The following is a 6,691-nucleotide window of genomic DNA, read 5'->3' as shown; positions in this document are numbered from 1 at the left end:
TTTTTTTGTTGTTATAAAAAGGTTTATGTCAGCAGATGGACTACTATGTGAGACATATGGAGACATATGGACTACTATGTGAGACATATGGACTATTATGGAGACTTATGGAGACATGGACTATTATGGAGACATATGGACTATTATGGAGACATATGAGACATATGGACTATTATGTGAGACATATGGACTATTATGTGAGACATCCAGCTGGCTGTTTATCTGAACATTCTGTTACATTGCACTCCTATTGAACAGGCTCTGATTCTGATTAGATAGTGGTTTAATACAGCCTTATAGTATTGGTCGCGACATGTCAGTGTAAATTTGTAATTGTTTCATTAGTTACTGGAATTGATTTGGCCAAGTGCATCTGCGCTCTCTGCTTCTCAGTTTAGCAGCTGTGTGAGAGGTAGACGCCTGTGTGCTTCGCGAGTTTACCGGATCTTTTTTTCCTGAAGAAACATCGCTGTGGTTCAGGCAGCAGATGATGTGCTGTCAGCCACTGACTTGTTATTCCCACTCACCGCTGTCATCAAATGGACTCATGTTAGCGACAAGATCTGACTGAGCTCAATCGTCATGAAACGCATATACAGCGATGAGTTTCTCTCTCTTTCACACACTCTTATAACGAGGAGCGCCCACAATGTGTTTTGTGTGTGGAAGTGCTTAGTAATGAGTCTAGCAAAACGAACAAATTTTATAAAACGACACGTCCTGACCAAACATCCACAGCCTGATGGTAAACCCAGGAAGTCCTTACAGGACAGGGCAGAATGTTTCAGGAAACAGTGCCTCGACAGTGGAAAAGTAAGTCAGCTAGCAAGGCATTGTTGTCTTTTTATAACAGGTGATGATCAGCAGAAATAAGGGAGTACTAACTCTCATAGTAGATGTGAGTTTCTCTTTCCAACAATCCCCTGGTTTTGTACACAGCTAATAGCTAACATTCACCAAAGCTACTGATACTGCAACCCTGGATGAAAAATGATCAGGCCCACTGTACATCTCACTGTAGAAATGATCAGGCCTACTGTACATCTTACTGTAGAAATGATCAGGCCCACTGTACATCTTACTGTAGAAATGATCAGGCCTACTGTACATCTTACTGTAGAAATGATCAGGCCTACTGTACATCTTACAGTAGAAATGATCAAGTCCACTGTACATCTCACTGTAGAAATGATCAGGCCCACTGTACATCTTACTGTAGAAATGATCAGGCCTACTGTACATCTTACTGTAGAAATGATCAGGCCTACTGTACATCTCACTGTAGAAATGATCAGGCCCACTGTACATCTCACTGTAGAAATGACTGTTAAACTAGTCTAGGTTGGAACTGTTGCTGTTAAAATACAATAATAATTGTTATTCTTAACTGGAATACACTGATTGAAGCAAGGTGCTTTTTGAGATAAACACACTCACATAGTTCTGGATTGTTCATCTGCAGCAGGAAGCTGTCTCCTGCCTGACTGAGGAAGCAGTAGATGTTCTGGTCCAGTTTGGCACCACATACAGTGGGGCAAAAAAAGTATTTAGTCAGCCACCAATTGTGCAAGTTCTCCCACTTAAAAAGATGAGAGAGGCCTGTAATTTTCATCATCATACCTATGTGAGTCAGGGTTCTCAACTCTGACATACAAATAACAATGAAATTAAATATCCATATAAATATCTATTAATGTTATTTTCCCCCATTAAAAACACTCTTACATATATGTCTAGGTTGGAACTGTTGCTGTTAAAATACAATAAATAATTTTTATTCTGAACTGGAATAAACGGATTAATCACATCACACAGATATAGACCAGACAAGGACAGCGTGTGTGTTTTCTGGTCTATATCTGTGTGATGTGATCAATCCGTTTATTCCAGTTCAGAATAAAAATTATTTATTTATATTCCATTTGTTTTAGGCATAAGGGCAGTGAAATGTACTGATATTTATGTATAGTTGCATGTTTTCCTACGCTTGGGTCCCAGGAAAACACAGGCTGAAAACACTTCCCAGAACACCTGGTCTTACCAGGGGCGAAAATCTGATATCAACTTTGGAGGGGACAATTACATGAAATTTTCTCAAGAGCAATTCCTGAGGGGGACACCAAAAGTAGTGCTGTAACACATAGCCTACATTGTAATATGGTAAATGTATATTGAGGAACCAAAGAAATAAGGTGTTTGCCGTACTCCTAACTACCGGTACCCAAAACTACACAACTAATCACAACAGCAATACCATTGCCTTTAACAAATCTTAGTTTAGTCACCAGTTTAAGTTGAGAGTGGGGGGTATCCATGGCATTTTCCAATTATGTTCCTATTTTACAAGTAAAAAAAATGGAGAACCTTTCATAATGTTGCCAAACAAAGACTCAACAAACTTACCTGAGACTCCCTGTCTCTGCCAGTCTGTCCCTGCATATCTGTCCCCAACTCTGCTGTCTGTGTGCCATCTGTTGCCTGCTCTGCCTAATGACATCATTGTGAAACATTTCCATTATAATTTCATTTCTTTCTTATGAACATTTTATCAACTAGTCTTTGAGATATTAGGCTACTAGGGTTCTTACTGTGCGTTTTGGTGTACTGAAAAATACTCTGTCCGTCTTTAATTTTTCTGCCATTTTTCTACCTGGCTGGCTACACACACACACACACACACAGTGTGTAGGTTATTTACAGTAGGAGATGGGCTTCTATCATCTTATCTTTTATCATTCTATTTGGGCTTTGATCTAAAAGGTAGCTAGCAAATCCCCCGTCCCACCCGGGATTTCCACCCCTGGGTCTTATGGACCCAAGCCTGAATAATCAAACAAAATGCTGGTTGTTTTGTTTTCTCTTTGTCCCATACTTAAACACATTCTGGAAATTCCCAGGCCTAAATTCATGATTTTAGTTCAGACCTTTTAAGATTGTAATCATCATTTCATCTCTGGGTTGAGGCACATCTGAGGAAACTGAAACATGTAACAAACCCACTCCCTGGAACTTCCAATAGACCAGGGTCATTGGGGCACACATGGAAAAATATGTTGTAATGGAAAAATAAAATGAGCATTTCCAACTAGCCCCTTCCTGTTCTAGTCTGTTTTTTATTGATTGGTGCGTAATGAATACGAACCAACCAACTTCAGAATCCATCTTTGCATTACTGTTCCACAATGCAGCCCGTATAGTCCCTCTTATTTCCTCATGTTACCTAGGTTTGAGAACATATACCATTTGGTTGCTAACAGTAGGGGGCAGTTTAGCAAAACAGCTTTTTATGTTATCTTTGTCGACCATATTGCATGGTTTACAAAATAGTGTTTGTATTGGCAGGGAAGTTCCCATTTTCAAGGGGAACAAAAAGGAAGAGACACAATGTTTCTGTTTGAACAGTTAGCCAGTTGAGTGCCTGTGCAATAGACTAGAAGACCTCACTATCCGCTTGGTTTATGACCAGTCTGAATTCTATCCAGTAGAGGAAGAACGTTCTAAACCACTGAAGTTAATTATGTATTGAAAGATGAAAGATCAGAACATCGCCGTTTTGACTCCAAAATAAATGTTCCTCTCACAAAAGACATGGGTTAGGTTTTGCAAATATGTAGTAATTTTATCTAGACTGATGCCTCTACACACAATCACCCTAACACACACACATCCTGACACACAGATCTACAGGTCACAGCAAAGACATCTGATTACTTCTGACTGGAGGACATACCTTATTAACTGTGAAGATGGGCTAACCAACACTTGTTCATTACTGGAGACGGTAAACAAACAAACCCCTTCAGACTGCACAGTGCTTCTTAGATGAGAGCTCAGCAAATAAAAAGTGCATTACTTAGTTGTATCCTTTTAAAAAACACTGTCATTGTCACCTTTAACCTGTTTGTGCCCTGAGAAGATGTGCGTAAAAACATCCCATGATTCAACGTGTGTAAAAGTATTTGGGCATTACGTCTGGTCTAAGGCTGTCGGTGGAAATATGTCTCTACTTTGATCCGTATATGTGACCTATGACCTGAGGACGGCGATGAGGTCAACCTGACTATTAATCTCTAGACCCGGAAGAGAAGTGTTACTGATAGTGGGATGCATGTTGTCCCTGCTACATCATCATTACCGAATACCCACAACACTTTCCCTACTACACTGAGCAACAATATAAACACAACCTGTATAGTGTTGGTTTCATGAGCTGAAATAAAAGATCCCAGAACACACAAAAAGCTTCTCAAATTTTGTGCACAAATTTGTTTACCTCCCTGTTAGTGAGCATTTTACCTTTACCAAGATAATCCATCCACCTGACAAGTGTGGCATATCAAGAAGCTGATTAAACAGCATGATCATTACACAGGTGCACCTTGCGTTGGGGACAAAAGGCCACTCTAAAATGTGCTGTTTTGTCACACAACACTATGCCACAGATGTCTCAAGTTTTGAGGGAACGTACAATTGGCATGCTGACTGCAGGGATGTCCACCAGAGCTGTTGGCAGATAATTGAATGTTAATCTCTACCATTAGAGAATATGGCAGTACGTTCAACCGGCCTCAAAAACGCAGACCACATGTAACCACACCAGCCCAGGACCTCCACATCCGACCTCGTCACCTGTGGGATCATCTGAGACCAGCCACCCGGACAGTTGATGAAACTGAGGAGTATTTCTGTCTGTAATTAAAGCCCTTTTGTGGAGAAAAACTCATTCTGACTGGCTGGGCCTGGCTCCTCAGTGGGTGGGCCTATGTCCTACCAGGCCCATCCATGAGTGTGTTCCTGCCCATTCCTGTGAAATCCATAGATGAGGGCCGAATTTATTTGTCAATTTAATGACTAACTCAAAAATATAACAGAAGCATCTAATTTCATGATATGTATACTGAACAAAAAGAAAAGGAAATAATTTCGATTTTACTATTTGTCCCCAGAAGATTTCCTCAGTTTTGGCTGAAAGCTATTAAAGGGGAAGCTAACCAGAGGTAATTTGGGATTGGTGTCTGTAAGCACAATGAACTCCAAACTGCTCCTCCCATTGACTGAGCCCTTGGGACAAATAAAGCATTGTACGTATGTGATAGGGATAAAAAACGCTTTTCCGCTTTTTTTCAACAAACACACAGTCTCAAATGGAAGATTAGTCACACACTTCCCACAAGAGTTTGTGGACCATGAGTGTTTGTTTCTGAGATGGTTTCCTTGATACGGAGTGCCATATCCTCAGTCAAGTCTATTTTGTATTTGTGTGCTTTGGAGGTATGCCTGTTTCCTTGTTTCTTCCTCACCCTCCAACTCTTATCTAAACCTTGTATCTGCGTGTGTCTGTTCAAACAGGAGGCAGAGTACACCTTTTCATTGCCATCTTTATTACAATAAGTCTGTACAAAACATTATATATATATATATATATAGCAATAATATACTGCTCAAAAAAATAAAGGGAACACTTAAACAACACATCCTAGATCTGAATGAAAGAAATAATCTTATTAAATACTTTTTTCTTTACATAGTTGAATGTGCTGACAACAAAATCACATAAAAAGAATATATGGAAATCCAATTTATCAACCCATGGAGGTCTGGATTTGGAGTCACACTCAAAATTAAAGTGGAAAACCACACTACAGGCTGATCCAACTTTGATGTAATGTCCTTAAAACAAGTAAAAATGAGGCTCAGTAGTGTGTGTGGCCTCCACGTGCCAGTATGACCTCCCTACAACGCCTGGGCATGCTCCTGATGAGGTGGCGGATGGTCTCCTGAGGGATCTCCTCCCAGACCTGGACTAAAGCATCCGCCAACTCCTGGACAGTCTGTGGTGCAACGTGGCGTTGGTGGATGGAGCGAGACATGATGTCCCAGATGTGCTCAATTGGATTCAGGTCTGGGGAACGGGCGGGCCAGTCCATAGCATCAATGCCTTCCTCTTGCAGGAACTGCTGACACACTCCAGCCACATGAGGTCTAGCATTGTCTTGCATTAGGAGGAACCCAGGGCCAACCGCACCAGCATATGGTCTCACAAGGGGTCTGAGGATCTCATCTCGGTACCTAATGGCAGTCAGGCTACCTCTGGCGAGCACATGAAGGGCTATGCGGCCCCCCAAAGATATGCCACCCCACACCATGACTGACCCACCGCCAAACCGGTCATGCTGGAGGATGTTGCAGGCAGCAGAACGTTCTCCACGGCGTCTCCAGACTCTGTCACGTCTGTCACGTGCTCAGTGTGAACCTGCTTTCATCTGTGAAGAGCACAGGGCGCCAGTGGCGAATTTGCCAATCTTGGTGTTCTCTGGCAAATGCCAAACGTCCTGCACGGTGTTGGGCTGTAAGCACAACCCCCACCTGTGGATGTCGGGCCCTCATACCACCCTCATGGAGTCAGTTTCTGACCGTTTGAGCAGACACATGCACATTTGTGGCCTGCTGGAGGTCATTTTGCTGGGCTCTGGCAGTGCTTCTCCTGCTCCTCCTTGCACAAAGGCGGAGGTAGCGGTCCTGCTGCTGGGTTGTTGCCCTCCTACGGCCTCCTCCACGTCTCCTGATGTACTGGCCTGTCTCCTGGTAGCGCCTCCATGCTCTGGACACTATGCTGACAGACACAGCAAACCTTCTTGCCACAGGTCGCATTGATGTACCATCCTGGATGAGCTGCACTACCTGAGCCACT

The sequence above is a fragment of the Salmo salar genome, chromosome ssa03, assembly GCF_905237065.1.
Source record: "Salmo salar chromosome ssa03, Ssal_v3.1, whole genome shotgun sequence".
In the NCBI taxonomy this organism is placed as follows: Eukaryota; Metazoa; Chordata; class Actinopteri; order Salmoniformes; family Salmonidae; genus Salmo; species Salmo salar.
The sequence above is the reverse complement of the archived record's forward strand: the minus strand, read 5'-3'. Positions refer to the sequence as shown.